This window comes from Sapajus apella, unplaced genomic scaffold, assembly GCF_009761245.1.
Source record: "Sapajus apella isolate SASKATOON/1434 unplaced genomic scaffold, GSC_monkey_1.0 scaffold2, whole genome shotgun sequence".
Classification (NCBI taxonomy): domain Eukaryota; kingdom Metazoa; phylum Chordata; class Mammalia; order Primates; family Cebidae; genus Sapajus; species Sapajus apella.
In genome coordinates, this window is record NW_022436942.1 from 12,252,696 (window position 1) to 12,269,331 (window position 16,636).

The 16,636-nt window shown below is 43.6% G+C and overlaps 1 protein-coding gene and 1 long non-coding RNA gene across 2 annotated transcripts in view; both read right to left on the reverse strand.

The window, feature by feature from the left end:
• The window catches only part of RASSF3 (Ras association domain family member 3), an 87,561-nt gene that overhangs the window by 53,879 nt on the left and 17,046 nt on the right, over positions 1-16,636 (reverse strand). The gene's annotated exons all lie outside the window — the stretch shown is intronic.
• LOC116558456 lies at positions 12,939-14,482 on the reverse strand. The gene is made up of 2 exons (XR_004272012.1): positions 13,341-14,482; positions 12,939-13,020 (listed from the first exon to the last, which is right to left on the reverse strand). It is a non-coding gene; the product is annotated as an uncharacterized LOC116558456 (long non-coding RNA).

The following is a 16,636-nucleotide window of genomic DNA, read 5'->3' on the forward strand; positions in this document are numbered from 1 at the left end:
AGTAGCTGGGATTACAGGCACACGCCACCATGCCCAGCTAATTTTTTGTATTTTTAGTAGAGACGGGGTTTCACCATGTTGACCAGGATGGTCTCGATCTCTTGACCTCGTGATCCACCCGCCTCGGCCTCCCAAAGTATTGGGATTACAGGCTTGAGCCACCGCGCCCGGCCGGTTCAGGCTTTTTAATGCAATTTAAACTGATGACGGTTTAAGCTATTTCCTCAATTATAAATACCACCCCATCTGGCTTACTAGCGTTGCAGAGCAAAATATTTATTTTCAGCAATGTTGATATGCAAAAGCAAAAGAACAGGAAACTGTGTTTAAGCAAAACAAAATACCACAATAAGATTAACAAACTACATACAATTTTACAGTTACCTTTAGGAAGTTGTCTTTGTATGAAAAGTGTGGTTTTGATTCAGCTGTATACACACAATGAATCTTTATTTTGTTAAAATAATTAGTCAATCACTGGGAAACAAATGAAACTCTGAGATAAAGAGAAAAATCAAATTGCCCTTTTTAGAATTAACCTGCCAGTAATCTCTGGGTGCTTTTACCCAAAGACCCCAGCATAAAGTTCGCATGCAAAACATATTTTTCAGTTATAAAAGCAAAACAGAAAAGTTGTAGGAGGGAAAAAACACCGAAGTCAAAAGAGATTGTCCTATCACCCAGAGTAGATCATTCCATTTTTTTTCCTATTCTTAAATTTAATGATACATCACACATGCTGTTGTGTTGGGTTTTTTTGGTTTATTTTTGTTTTGTTTTGTTTTGTTTTTTTAAAGAGATAGGGTCTTACTATGTTGCCCAGGCTGGAATGCAACGGCTATTCATAAGCACAATAATCACACACTATAGCCCTAAACTCTTTCCTGGGTTCAAGCAGTCCTGCCTTAGTCTTCCATGCTGCTGGGACTACAGGTGTTTGCCATCTCACCTGGCTCTATACATACTGTTTTTAAATCCTTTTCCATTTGAAAATGTTGTGAATATTGGTGCTTCTAACACTGTAACAGTAACAACAGCTAATCTTCATGGAACATTTACTATGGACCAGACATGTTTAAGCATTTTACAAGGTATTAACAACTTATTTGATATTCAAAATGCCCCAAGGACAGCTGTTAAACTACAGTTAAGAACTGCATTAAGAAATTTGCCCAAAGTCACAGAGTTCTAAGTGGCAGCACTATTAGAATTCACTTAGTCTGGATTCAGAAGCTACACTTTTAAACCACTGCACTCTACAAATAATTTTAAATAATTGAATTACCCACTGTTTCCAAACTTCTCACTCTTACAAAGTTTTGATGAACCTTCTTATTATAAGAGATCTTTTCATACATCCTTGACTTTGTTCCTTAGGATAAATTTTTAGAAGTATGACTGCTAAGCCACAAGATAAAGCAAACAATTCAAATAACCAGGTGAGCTGTCAACCAGAAACATTTTAATCAGCTCATAAGGAAACTTAATGCAGTAGAAAAGATAATTTGCAACAAATAATTATAATTACATGGCTCCACATATAGAAATAAGAGTTACTAGGTACGTTAGAGTCACAAGGGAGACGCTAAATAACTAAAGAAATGCTGGTATTCAACTGCTCAAATGCCCCCTTGGAGTCAGTAACTTAAAAAAAAAAGAGAGAGAGAGAGAGAGATGGGGTCTCACCATATTGCCCAGGCTGATCTCAAACTCCTGCGGCTCAAGCAATCCTCCTGCCTCGGGCTCCCAAAGCTGGGATTACAGGCATAAGCCACCGCGCCCAGCTGGAGTCTGTTACTTTCTCAAATCCAGTCGACACTGTACAGGTCTACTAGTCTCCCACGTCCATAGGGTTTCTCATTTGTTTTCAACTTTTTTCTGTGTGTGTGATATGCGGTCTCACTCTGTCACCCAGGCTGGAATGCAGTGGTACAGTCTCTGCTCACTGCAACCTCCACCTCCCAGGCTCAAGAGATCCTCCCACCTCAGCCTCCTGAGTTGCTGGGATTAGAGGCGCACATCACCACACCCAGCTAGTTTTTGTATTTTTAGTAGAGATGGCGTTTCATCATGTTGCCCAGGCTGATCTCAAACTCTTGACCTCAAGGGATCTGCCTGCCTCAGCCTCCCAAATTGCTGGGACTACAGGCCTTTGTTTCCAACTTTAACATCCCCTGTTTTAAAGCTCGAAGTCACATGGAAACAACCCAAATGATGATGGACATTAAATAAGAACATCTTATTTAATGTCATGAAATAAGACTATTGAAAATGCAATGTATATATACATTAGAACATTATTTCACCTTTAAAAATAAAATCCTAGACTGGTGAGGTGGCTCATGCCTGAAACCCCAGCACTTTGGGAGACTGAAGCAGGAAGACAGCTTGAACCCAGGAGTTCGAGACCAGCCTGAGCAACACAGTGAGACCCTCTCTCTACAAATAATAATAAAAATAATAATTAGCTGGGAATAGAGGCACATGCCTCTAGTGCCAGCTACTCAGGAGGCTGAGGTGGGAGGATCACCAGGGAGGTTGAAGCTTCAGTGAGTCATGATTGTGCCACTGCACTGCAGCCTGGGTAACAGAGAGAGATCCCGTCTCAAAAAATAAAACGAAATGGAAATCCTACCATTTGCAACAACATAGATGAACCTTGAGGACATTATGCTAAGTGGAATACAGTCACAGGGCCGGGTGTGGTGGCTCACGTCTATAATCCCAGCACTTTGGGATGCTGAGGCAGGTGAATCAACGGGTCAGAAGTTCAAGACCGGCCTGACCAACACAGTGAAACCCAGTCTCTACTAAAAATACAAAAATTAGCCAGGTGTGGTGGCGCGCACCTGTAGTCCCAGCTACTCAGGAGGCTGAGGCAGGAGAATCACTTGAACACAGGAGGCGGAGGTTGCAGTGAGCCAAGATTGCATCACTGCATTCTAGCCTGGGCGACAGAGAAAGACCCTGTCTCAAAAAACAATAATAACAATCAGTCACAGAAGGGCAAATACTGCATAATTCCACTTCTATGTGGTTTATCTAAAATAATCAAACTTATAAAAGCTGAAAACAGAAAGGCAGTTGCCAGGGGATAGGTAGAGAGGGAAATGAGTTGTTCAATGGAAATAAAGTTGTAGTTACACAAGATGAATAGACCCTAAAGATATGTGTACAACATAATGCCAATGATACGGTATCATACACTAAAAATGTGTTGACAGGGTCAATCTCATGTTAAGTGCTCTTACCACAAAAAAAAAGTGACAGAAAAATTTGGAGGTAATAGATGTTTATGACCTTGAGTGTGGTGATATCACTGGTGTGTGCACATATCCAAACTCATCAAATTGTATACATTAAATATGTACAGGTTTTTGATATATCAATTACACTCAATACAGCTGTAAAAAAAAAAAATCAATTGATTAAAATAATACTAACGTGGTCCATTGAGGAGAAAGGATTCTAAGTCAAATTAGCTGAAAAGTGCAGAATATAAAAGACCCTCTGAGTCCTCACATGAATCAAATAGATGAGTTATCTACCTACATTAAATCTGCATAAACCGCAGTTTACTTGTCATGTCTTCATCATAGAATGACAACATCCTTCATGTTGCATTCCCTCAAAAGATCTCTACGATATAATGACACATCACAGACCTTGTGGCCAAGATCCACGAGAAGTGGCTCTCTTGTTGATTCCTCCCAGTAGGTAGTAAGTGTTTGGAGAAGCAGCCATACCATAATAGCAAAACCGTTTTCTAATCTTACTGAAGAATGCAGTTACATAAAATTTCCAAAAACAATGTGAAAAAATATGAAGGAACTGATATTATCAGCCTAAAGCCAGTCCAACAGGTATCTTGGAAACCGCGAACTACACCTGGGCAACTTGAGCAGGAAGAATACGATAAGAAAATAAAGCCTTCTTTCACCCAAAGGGAGCATTCCAGGTGATTTCAAAAAGACCTTGTCATGATTTATGCGATACTTCATCATTAAGGCACGAGTTCCTTTCTACTTGATCACTTTGAGATGTGATGGTTTAAAAAGAGAGTTTCAAATAAATTATAGAAATTTTAAAGGCCACACAAAAATGTTATCGCCTGTTCAAAAGTCTCCTCTGCTCAAATATCCCACATTCACTGTAAGTCAAATTACAAGTGGGCACAGATATACCAAAAAAATATATATATGTACAGTTTAGGAATTTATTTTTTACAGAGTCTCTCGTAATGGTCCTAGGTATTATGCAGCCAGTATTACTATTTATTACTTAAATTAAATGGAACTTTACGTAAGTCAAAAGTTATAAACCATTAGCACAATAAATATTTCCTATTGTGTATATTCCATCTTCCCCTAAACCACAAGTATGCAAAGCTCCATTACAGCTTCAAAAATAATCAGCATACAAGTTTAAAAAAATAATTTCTTAATCCTCAAAGCTTCCCATTTGAATGAGAGAACTGAAGAATCTACCTAAGGTAGTAGCCTATGAACATGCAGACAGACCCTTCCCTATGACTAAGCAGTTCCAGGCCCTGGATTGTAACACACAGAGTCCCTCACACACGCAAAGGGAGATCCACAAAGATATTTACTGCAGTACCATTAGTAATAGAGAAAAATTGGAGGAAATAATAATTAAATGTGTGGCCGGGCACAGTGGCTCCTGCCTGTAATCCCAGTACTTTGGGAGACCGAGGCAGGTGGATCATGGGTCAGGAGTTCAAGACCAGCCTGGCCAAGATGGTGAAACCCGGTCTCTACTAAAAATACAAAAAAAACAAAAACAAAAAAAGTAGCCAGGCACGGTGGCAGGCACCTGTAATCCCAGTTACTCAGGAGGCTCAGGCAGAGAATTGCTTGAACCCAGGAGGTGGTGGCTGCAGTGAGCCGAGATCACACCACTGCACTCCAGTCTGGGTAACAGAGCGAGACTCCATCTCTTAAAAAATAAAAAATTTTAAAAATAGGCAGGGTGCGGTGGCTCACGCCTGTAATCCCAGCAATTTGGGAGGCTAAGGCAGGAGTTCGAGACAAGCCTGGCCAACATAGTGAATGAAACCCCGTCTCTACTAAAAATACAAAAATTAGCCGGGTGTGGTGGTGCGCACCTGTAGTCCCAGTTACTCAGGAGGCTGAGGTGGGAGAATCGCTGGAATCAGGGAGGCAGAGGTTACAGTGAGCCAAGATCGGGCCAATGCACTCCAGCTTAGGCAACAGAGCGACACTTCATCTCAAAAAATAAATAAAAATTAAAAAAAATAATTAAATGTCCATCAACAGGAAAATGGGCACACTACGGCATGTTCAGCAGCTCAGAAGAATGAACCAGAACAAGGACCAATCTCAAAATCAAGGCTCAACAACAGAAACAACCTACAGAAGAAAATACGCAATATGACACCACTTCTACAAGTTTTAAAAGCATGTAAAATAACACTATTAGTGATGAACACTTATACACGTATCTGTAATAAAAGCATAAAGTAGATGGATGGCAATGATAAAAATGAACTGGGGGAAACGACAGGGAAAGAACAAATGGGGCCAGGAATTGAGACCAAGGGTTTCAACTATGTCTGCAATGTTTTCTTTTGAGCGAGATGGTGACTAAAAGGTATTCATATTACTTTTATATAATTACTGCATGCCTGAATTACTTTAATAGTAAAAAGAAAAAAATCTCCTTTCCTAGCATTTGACCTACTTCAATAAATTAATAAATTAGTAAATTCAATAAATTAATATTTGCAACATAATAGTTCAAAAATAATTCCTTTTTATTATAATCTTGCATTCTCCAGTATAAATATCTGATAACTATAGAAAAAGAGCAGAAAGGAACATCCTAATTTTGGAGCTAGCCCAGTCACAGACAAACACTTTGGAGTGTTTCTAGAAACTACTCAAGGGGTTGGGCATGGTGGCTCATGTCTGTAATCCCAGCACTTTGGGAGGCCGAGGTAGGTGGATTGTTTGAGGCCAGGGGCTTGAGATCACCCTGGACAACAGAGTGAAACCCTGTCTCTACTAAAAATACAAAAATTAACCAGGCATGGTGGTACACGCCTGCTGTCCCAGCTACTTGAGAGGCTGAAACACAAGAATCGCTGGAACCCAGGAGGCAGAGGTTGCAGTGAGCCAAGACTGCGCCAATGTACTCCAGCCTGGGCCCGGGGCAACAGAGCAGAGCAAGACTCTGTCAAAAAAAAAAAAAAAAGAAAGAAAGAAAAGAAACAAACAAACAAACTACTCATGCTGGGCACATAATCTCAGCACTTTAGGAGGCTGAGGTGGGCAGATCACGAGGACAGAAGTTCAAGACCAAACTAACAAACATGGTGCAAGCCCATCTCTACTAAAAATACAAAAACTAGCCAGGCATGGTGGTGCACGCCTGTAATCCCAGCTACTCAGGAGGCTGAGGCAGGAGAATCACTTGAACCTGGGAGGTGGAGGTTGCAGTGAGCCAAGATCACACCACTGCACTCCAGCCTGGGCAACAGAGCAACTCCATTTTAAAAAAAGAAAGAAAGGAAAGAAACTACTCATACTACTCGTCTATCTCTGGGATAATCCCTAGAAGTCTGTAAAATTCATTATGCTTTTGAGGCAATCTAAACTTTTCAAACATACTCCAATGCTTTTTCTACAGAAAAATAAAAGACACCCACACTGAGTCACTTCGAGCTTCTATCCTTCCAAAACTCAAATCCAAGCTTCTTCCTCCACCTTCAGGAGGTCCTTTTCTATTCAGCCCCCAAGGCACCTGCTGCTCAACAACAGATGATAAAAGAATAAATCAGGGTATTATGTGAGCCTCCTTAGTGTATTTATTTTAACCTCTTCTGGATTGCTCTATACTCATTCATACAGCTGTTACTGTTTGCAAATTGCATCATATTATATTGGTCTCCCCACATAAACTTGGGAATATATACAGGGAGGAAGCAGGAATCTTGGGTAATAACCTAATTGTATTTAGTACAAAGTTCTGTGCATTGTCCATGCTCAGTAATACTGCAAACATTTTAAAAATCCCAGTGTGCAAATAAGAGTGTGTGTGACTTAACTTTAATTTTTGGAACTCACCCAGGTCCTTTACATTTTCTTTCTGATCTGCAAGGCAAACAAGCATGCAGCAATATAGAACTCCTTCCTTACCACTCCCTGAAACAAATTTCCTAAGCCTACTAATAACAGACTGCTTTTTAAATTATAATAAACCAGCCAGGCGCAGTGGCTCATTCCTGTAATTCCAGCACTTTGGGAGGCCGAGGCAGGAGGATTGCCTGAGGTCAGGAGTTCATGACCAGCCTGGCAGCATGGCAAAATCATGTCTCTAATAAAAATATAAAAATTACCCAGGCATGGTGGTGCATGCTTGTAATGGGAGCCTTGGGAGACTGAGGCAGGAGGATCGCTTGAATCCGGGAGGTGGAGGTTGCAGTGAGCCAAGATTGTGCCACTGTACTCCAATATGGGCAATAAGCAAGACTCCATCTCAGGGAAAAAAAAAAAAAAAAACCCAGAAGTTATAATAAACCACACAGAAACTCCCAACTTCCTTGGAATTGTGAGTGACGCTCATTACAGTCATTCCCACCCATAATGTACACGCATATTTTTTTTTTTTTTTTTGAGACAGAGTTTCACTCTTGTTACCCAGGCTGGAGTGCAATGGCGTGATCTCGGCTCACCGCAACCTCCGCCTCCTGGGTTCAGGCAATTCTCCTGCCTCAGCCTCTTGAGTAGCTGGGATTACAGGCACACGCCACCATGCCCAGCTGATTTTTTGTATTTTTAGTAGAGACGGGGTTTCACACGCATATTTTTTTAATAACAGTGAATGTAAACAGTATGTTCATAAAAAATACAGATTCGGAATTTCAGGGTAACCCTTGATATATAAAGGTGACACTGCCTGTTTTCATAATCTGGTTCCCATCCCCCTCTCTATCCTCACCTTCTACTGTTTGACTTCAGACTAGCCTGTCTAGGCTTAATTTAACCATAACTTCTGATGTCCTTTCCCATTGTCCCTTGGCCCCCCAGGCTCCACACACATGCACGAAGTCCTCATCCCCTTATCTTCAATAATACAACAGTCACCCTAACTAGACTGCAGCTTCCCCTCTTCTTACAGCACAGACCACCCAGTTTTTAATGTTGGTTAACCTAATTTCCAGCTACTATTTAACCTTTCTGTACCTCTAACAGAATTTGGTGTGAGAATGAAATGAATCAGTATGGATAAAAGGCATTGTAAGTGCACCATAAATGTGAGCCATCCTCATCAATGGCAGCTGCTCTTCACTGCTCTTACACAGACATTGACAGTGGTCACTAAATGGCTCTTTATGACATTCCACTAAGCCATGTGCTCAACGGCAGAGATACTAGCTTAATCCTCTTTGAATTCCCAGAGACAAGCACAGCAATGGGTATTAGGCAGACTCGTAATAAATGTGTGATTACTACAAAACAGGAATACAGACATGAGGGGTCATCAAAAATTTCAAGGAAAATGAGTATTATGAAAAAACTATGGCGAGGCACGGTGGCTCATGTCTGTAATCCCAGCATTTTGGGAGGCTGAAGCAGACAGATCACTTGAACTGGGGAGTTCGAGACCAGCAAATACAAAAATTAGCCAGGCATGTTGGTGTGTACCAGTAGTCCTAAGATACTCAGGCTGAGATGGGAAAAGGGCTTACTCTCGGAGACAGAGGTTGCAGTGAGCCAAGATTGCACCACTGTATTCCAGGCTGGATGACAGAGACAGACCTTGTCTCAAAAAAACAAAAAAGAAAAAGAAAAAACTATGCATGGATTTGAAAAATTTTTTGCACCAAAATAAACTTGTACTAACTTGTCATAACATGTCTGAACGAAATCTAGTTTGAAGCACTTTTTAGTGCCTCAAACGGATAAACGTCCGTTTGAAAAGACTCCTATGAGAGCAACATAAATTCTGCTAATTTTTTTTTTTTTTTTGAAATGGAGTCTCGCTCTTTCATGCAGGCTGGAGTGCAATGGTGCCGTCTCGGCTCACTGCAACCTCCACCTGCCGAATTCAAGTGACTCTCGTGCCTCAGCCTCCCAAGTAGCTGAGATTACAGGCACCTGTCACCATGTAGGGCTAGACTTCTGCGAAAATTGAAGCAAAAAAAAAAAAACCATCAAATTTATGGTGAAGTTTGGGCAGAAAGGTGAAATCACTGTTGCTTTTTGAAAAGTTTATGGGGACAATGCCCCCTCCCAAAAATCAGCAGTTTTCAAGTGGATAACCCTTTAAGAACGGTCAGGCGCAGTGGCTCAGATGTAATCTCAACACATTGGCAGGCTGAGGAGGGAGGATCACTTGAGCTCAGGAGTTCAAGACCAGCCTGGACAACACACTAAGAACTAATTCTATTAAAAAAGAATTTTTTTCCCAAAGTAGGAAAAAAAGAAAAAGAAAGGGCATGTTAAAGCTTACAGCAGCAAACCATCAGTGTCGATATGCAAGAAAAAAGTTAACCTTGTTCAGGTCCTAGTTTAAGTGGACTAATGATTAACAGCAGAAATAATAGCCAACACCATAGACATCTCAACTAGTTCAGCTTACACAATTCTTGTTTATTTTGAGACAGGATCTGGCTGTCACCCAGGCTAGAGCGCAGTGACTTGATATTGGCTCACTGCAAACTCTGCCTCTCAGGCTCAAGCCATCTTCCCACCTCAGCCTCCCCAGTAGCTGGGACTTCAGGCGCATGTCACCATGTCCGGCTAATTTTTGCATTTTCTGTAGAGACAGGTTTTTGCCACGTTGTCCAGGGTGGCCTCAAACTCCTGAGCTCAAGTGATCCACTCACCTCAGCCTCCCAAGTGCTGAGATTACAGGCATGAGCCACCCCACCCGGTCCATATTTCTACCAGCATTTTGGTCAAATTTAATCAGTATCTAAGAAGTGCCAAAACTTTCCCTCGTCTTCCTGTCTTCTTCTGAGCCCACCAAACTCTTCCAATTTCTGCCCATTACGCAGTTCCAAAGCCACTTCCACATTTTTAGGTATCTTTATAGCAATGCCCCTCTCCTGGTACCAATTTTCTATGTTAGTCTTTTCTGCGTTGCTATAAAGGAATACCTGAGGATAGGTAATTTACAAAGAAAAGAGGTTTATTTTGGCTCACAGTTCTGTCGGCCACACAGGGAAGATGGCATCAGCATCTGCTCCCAGTGAGGACCTCAGGAAGCTTGCAATCATGGTGAAAGGCAAAGGGGAAAGTGTGTCACATGGTGGGAGAGGGAACAAGAGAGAGAGGAGGAGGTGCCAGGCTCTTTTTAAACAACCAGTTGTCACATGAACAGAGTGAGAACTCATCACCCAGGAGGTGGTACTAAGCCATTCATGAGAGATCCATTCCCATAATCCAACACCTCCCACTACACCGCAACTCCAACACTGTGAATCACATTTCAACATAAGATTTGGAGGCAACACACATCCAAACCACATCAGTATCCACTGGTGTCAAAACCAGGGAATAATTAATGCAATGTCACCATACTCAAAACAGTATGTTTCATCTTCAAAGACTTTTCAAAAATATAACCAGCTAGTCCCTGTCAGTCCTCTGAAGTCTCTTCTCAAAAAGGATAAACAAAATGACTGAAGAAACAGATTTTAACCTGATAGGAAAAAAACAAACAGAGCCAGATCAAGATAACAGCATTTCTATTGAAACATCTTAGATTTATTTTCTAGCTTATTCTAGATGTGCTAATTTTTAGCAGTTTGTGGAGCACCACTACATTCTGGTCATCAAAGACTTTTTTTTTTTTTTTTTTTTGAGACGGAGTTTCGCTCTTGTTACCCAGGCTGGAGTGCAATGGCACAATCTCGGCTCACCGCAACCTCCGCCTCCTGAGTTCAGGCAATTCTCCTGCCTCAACCTCCTGAGTAGCTGGGATTACAGACACGCGCCACCATGCCCAGCTAATTTTTTTGTAGTTTCTAGTAGAGACGGGGTTTCACCATGTTGACCAGGATGGTCTCGATCTCTTGACCTCGTGATCCACCCGCCTCGGCCTCCCAAAGTGCTGGGATTACAGGCTTGAGCCACTGCGCCCGGCCCGACTTTTTTCTAACATAGTTAAAAATACACTTAAATGATCTGTGAAGTTTACCAGTCCATATCCATATCAAGATTTATTTTTCTCTTGTTCTTTCAAATAAATCTTAACCACTTCCAATTGAAAGATGATGATCTCAAGCTTCCATGAGATCTGAGGCCTGTCCTGAGCTTCAGACCCCTAATTCTGGCTGCCAGCTGGCTGCTACACAAATGTGAATATGCCCTAAAACTGAGCTGTTCCCCTACCTCGCTGAACCTGTTCCTCTTCCTCCCATGCTCCCTGTTCCACAGTGGCATGGCCATCCTCTCACGCAGCCACCTTCCGTATCTCCTCCTTATCCCTCTTCTCCTTCCTTGCCTGCCTTCACCCTGGTCAATCAGGTGCCAGTGTGACAACTCAACTTCTGGAGTCCTTCTCTCTCCCACTGCAACTTCCCTATGTCTAGCCCTAATTACCTTCACCCAGGTTACTGCAATCGGCTTCCAAACAATCTCTCTCCCTCTCTCTCCCACTAAACTCTGCCATAAACTGCTATGAGTTTTGAAATCATGGGTCTGACCACTTTATTTCTCCCTAAGCGGCTCCTCCCCACTCAGAAAATATTCAGCCCTTCTGAGCCTGCCAACCCTCCCTCCTTTCCAGCCTAGTTTCTCACCACACCCTTGGGTGGCAACCCTTGCTGCAGCCACACCACTAGTTGGTGCCATATACCCCAGCACCCCCCCTTCTGCCCAGTGCCTGCCTGTGTGAGCTTTTTTTCATGCACCACTCCCACACATGCATACCCACCTCCTCCATCAATATCCACCTGCCACCATATGAAAGGCCTAGTCACTCCCTCTTGTATTATACACACATTTCCAGATTGAACTCCTCCCCCACTCAGCCATGGGAGAGCTGTCTTCTTTCTGAGCAGCCCTCTACTTAAAGTCCAAATATCATCCTTTCTAGTGCAAAGGCAGGCGTCTCCTTCAATGATCCTCACTCCCCAGACACTCAACCGTTCTTTCCATTCAAGTCCTCTCATCTAAAAATAAATAACAAACAGGCCGGGTGCAGTGGCGCACACCTGTAATCTCAGCACTTTGGGAGGCGAAGGCGAGCAGATAACCTGAGGTCAGGAGGTCCAGACCAGCTTGACCAACATGGCAAAATTCCATTTCTACTAAAAATACAAAAATTAGCCAGGCATGGCGGCAGACACCTGTAATCCCAGCTATCTGGGAGGCTGAGGCAGGAGAATCGCTTGAACCCAAAGACAGAGGTTGCAGTGTGCCAAGGCTGCACCACTGCACTCCAGCCTGGGCGACAGAGCGAGACTGTGTCTCAAAATACATGCATACATACATACCTACATACAATGGATGACAACACCCTTACCACTTCCCTTGCACTGTGGCCTCCTCATTTTATTACACCATCCTCTCCTTGCCAGACAAGCCTCATGGAAGAGCACCTCCGCTCACTCTCCCACTTCCTCTGCATTACTCACTCGCCACCCACTGCAATGTGACTTGCGCCTCCAGTTCACTGAAGTGGCTCTCCTCAAGGTCTCCAGAGACCACCTCATGGTTCAACCCCAGGCCTTCTTGGCTTTTCTGCAGCCCTTGTCCCATGACCAAGCCCTTGTTCTTGAGGTGGTCCCGACCTCAGATCCCAGAACAACCACCATCTTTCTGTACCCTCTCTGACCACTCCTTGGTTCCTCCATGGACACGCCCTTCTCTGCTCACTTCTTACCTGCTGGTGCCCTCATGCTACTGTGGTGTCCTCCATACTGCTGTCTGAAGACCCCTTTTTTGCTTTACACACACAGTTCAGATGGCTGCATCTAAGCCCATGACTTCAACAAATCCAAAAGCTCTCTCTGCAGACCAGTTCTACCTTTTTTTTTTTTTTTTTTTTTTTTTTTTTGAGACGGAGTTTCACTCTTGTTATCCAGGCTGGAGTGCAATGGCACGATCTCGGCTCACCGCAACCTCCGCCTCCTGGGTTCAGGCAATTCTCCTGCCTCAGCCTCCCGAGTAGCTGGGATTACAGGCACGTGCCACCATGCCCAGCTAATTTTTTGTATTTTTAGTAGAGACGGGGTTTCACCATGTTGACCAGGATGGTCTCGATCTCTTGACCTCGTGATCCACCCGCCTCGGCCTCCCAAAGTGCTGGGATTACAGGCTTGAGCCACCGCGCCCGGCCTGTTCTACCTTCTTGATAAGAAACCAGAGAAACTTAAATATCCCACAGACATCTCAAAACACACAGGCCCAGATTTACTCACTCACAATTTACTCACTGCCTGGTGTATGCCATACATTCATTGCCTGAATGCATCCTCCCTCCTAAACCTGATCTTTCCCCTTACTTGCTTTCTTGGTGAGTGGCTGCTTGCTAGCACCATCTTCCAAGGCACCCAAACCAGAAACCCTCAACTCATCCTTGACTCCTCTTCCTCACCACTTCTATGCCCACATTCAGTGTTACTAACACCTCCCAAATCACCAGTATCTCCAACTCAGCCCCTCCTCCACTTCATCCCCACATTCATGCCTTCATTCCAATTTAATAACTGAACATCTACTGAGAACTGGCTAGACCTTACTCCCGAGTAGACATATGATCACATGTCCTGATAGTAAAAAGAACAGTTCATGATTTCTAAGCAGCCTTTTTGTTTGCTTTGTTTTGTTTTAGAGACAGGGTCTCCCTCTGTCACTCTGGCTACAGTGCAGTGATGTGACCACAGCTCACTGCATCCTCAAACTGCTGGGCTCAAGTAATCCTCCTGCCTCTGCCTCCCAAAGTGCTGGGATTACAGGTATGACCCACCACGGCCTGTACTTTAATTTTCAACTTTAAATCTCTTTTTTGGATGACAAAAATTATACATATGGCAGCTCACATTTTCCCTTTTGATGAATGAAAAATCTTAAAATCAATAAGTCCCTAAATGAGTGGAATGCCGATGTGTAAATTCAGAGGTACTTCAAATATTTCATTACTTAAACATTTAGGATCTGGGAATTTGGTGCTTTTATTTGCCACAAAATGCAAACAACTTTTTAGTTCACATAAACCATTTTTATACAACACTCATTCTCATAGGCCAGCTTTTCAATTTAAAGCAAACATATGTGAGCAGCTACCTAAATCAGCTATTTCGTCAGAGTATCACATTACATATAGAAAAAGCACCACAGAATTTCAGGAATACTAGGATCTGTTTAATAAAAAGGGCAAATTATTTTTGTGAGAAATTATGATTTTCATAACTAAAATAATTATGATTTTTCTGGCAAGGCAAAGTGGTTCATGCCTGTAATCCCAGCACTTTGGGAGGCCAAGGTGGGTGGATCATGAGGTCAAGAGATCAAGACCATCTGGTCAACATGGTGAAACCCCGTCTCTACTAAAAAATACAAAAAATTAGCTGGCCGACCGGGCACGGTGGCTCAAGCCTGTAATCCCAGCACTTTGGGAGGCCGAGGCGGGTGGATCACGAGGTCAAGAGATCGAGACCATCTGGTCAACATGGTGAAACCCCGTCTCTACTAAAAAATACAAAAAATTAGCTGGGCATGGTGGCGCGTGCCTGTAATCCCAGCTACTCAGGAGGCTGAGGCAGGAGAATTGCCTGAACCCAGGAGACGGAGGTTGCGGTGAGCCGAGATCACGCCATTGCACTCAAGCCTGGGTAACGTGAGTGAAACTCCGTCTCACAAAAAAAAAAAAAAAAAAAAATTAGCTGGCATGGCGGCATGTGCCTGTAATCCCAGCTACTCGGGAGGCTGAGGCAGGAGAATCACTTGAACCAGGGAGTCGGAGGTTGCACTGAGACGAGATTGTGCCACTGTATTCCAGCCTGGTGACAGAGCAAGAATCCATCTCAAAATAATGAGTTTCATAACTAAAATCAAAACTTTGTGTAATTACGCATTTAAGTAGAGTCCTTCTGGCTAGAACAGCAGTGGGGCTGGTGCAGTGGCTCATGCCTGTAATCCCAGCACTTTGGGAGGCCAAGGTAGGCAGATGGCATGAGCCCAGGAGTTTGAGACCAGCCTGGACAACACTGTGAAAGTCCGTCTCTATTAAAAACACAAAAAAAATTAGCTGGGTATGGTGGCGCATACCTATAGTCCCAGCTACTCAAGAGGCTGAGGTGGAAGGACTGCTTGAACCCATAGACAGAAGTTGCAGTGAGCCAAGATCGCACTACTGTACTCTAGCCTGGGCGACAGAGACCATGTCTTAAAAGAAAAAATTGGCCGGGCGCAGTGGCTCACGCCTGTAATCCCAGCACTTTGGGAGGCCGAGGCGGGTGGATCACAAGGTCAAGAGATCGAGACCATCCTGGCCAACATGGTGAAACCCCATCTCTACTAAAAATACAAAAGTTAGCTGGGCGTGGTGGTCGCACGCCTGTAGTCCCAGCTATTCGGGAGGCTGAGGCAGGAGAACTGCTTGAACCCGGGAGGCAGAGGTTGCAGTGAGCAGAGATCATGCCACTGCACTCCAGCCTGGAGCCTGGCGACAGAGTGAGACTCTGTCTCAAAAAAAAAAAAGAAAAAGAAAAAGAAAAAAATAGCTGGGTGTGGTGGCCTGTGCCTGTGGTCCCAGCTATTAAGGAGGTTGAAGTAGAAGGATCACTTGAGCCTGGGAAGCCTGGGAGGGTCAAGGCTGTGGTGAGCTGTGTTCACACCACTGCACTCCAGCCTGGGTGACAAAGCAAGATCCTGTCTCAAAAAAATAAAATAGGCCGGGCGCGGTGGCTCACGCCTATAATCCCAGCACTTTGGGAGGCCGAGGCGGGTGGATCACAAGGTCAAGAGATCGAGACCATCCTGGTCAACAAGGTGAAACCTCGTCTCTACTAAAAATACAAAAATTAGCTGGGCATGAAGGTGCGTGCCTGTAGTCCCAGCTACTCGGGGGGCTGAGGCAGGAGAATTGCTTGAACCCAGGAGGCGGAGGTTGCAGTGAGCGGAGATCGTGCCATTGCACTCCAGTCTGGGCAACAACAGCGAAACTCCGTCTCAAAAAAAAAAAAAAAATTAATAAAATAAAATAAAATAAAAATTAGACAATTGACTCTTGCATTTTATAATAGGATTCAACTTGCTGAAAGTTTTCTAGGAATATTTATCTATATGTGTAGACCACCTGGAATAAAGGAGACACTGGAAGCAAAGGAAAAAAATTAATCAGGCCGCGCGTGGTGGCTCATACCTGTAATTCCAGCACTTTGGGAGGCTGAGGTGTGCGAATAACCTGAGGTCGGAGTTCAAGACCAGCCTGGCCAACATGGCAAAACCCCATATCTACTACTAATACAAAAAGTAGCCGTGCGTAGTGGTGCATGCCTGTAATCCCAGTTACTCAGGAGACTGAGGCAGGAAGAATTGCTTGAACCCAGGAGGTGGAGGTTGCAGGGAGGGAGGGAGGGAGGAAGGAAGGAAGGAGGGGGGGGGGGGGGGGGGGGGAGGGGGGGAGAGAGAGAGAGAGA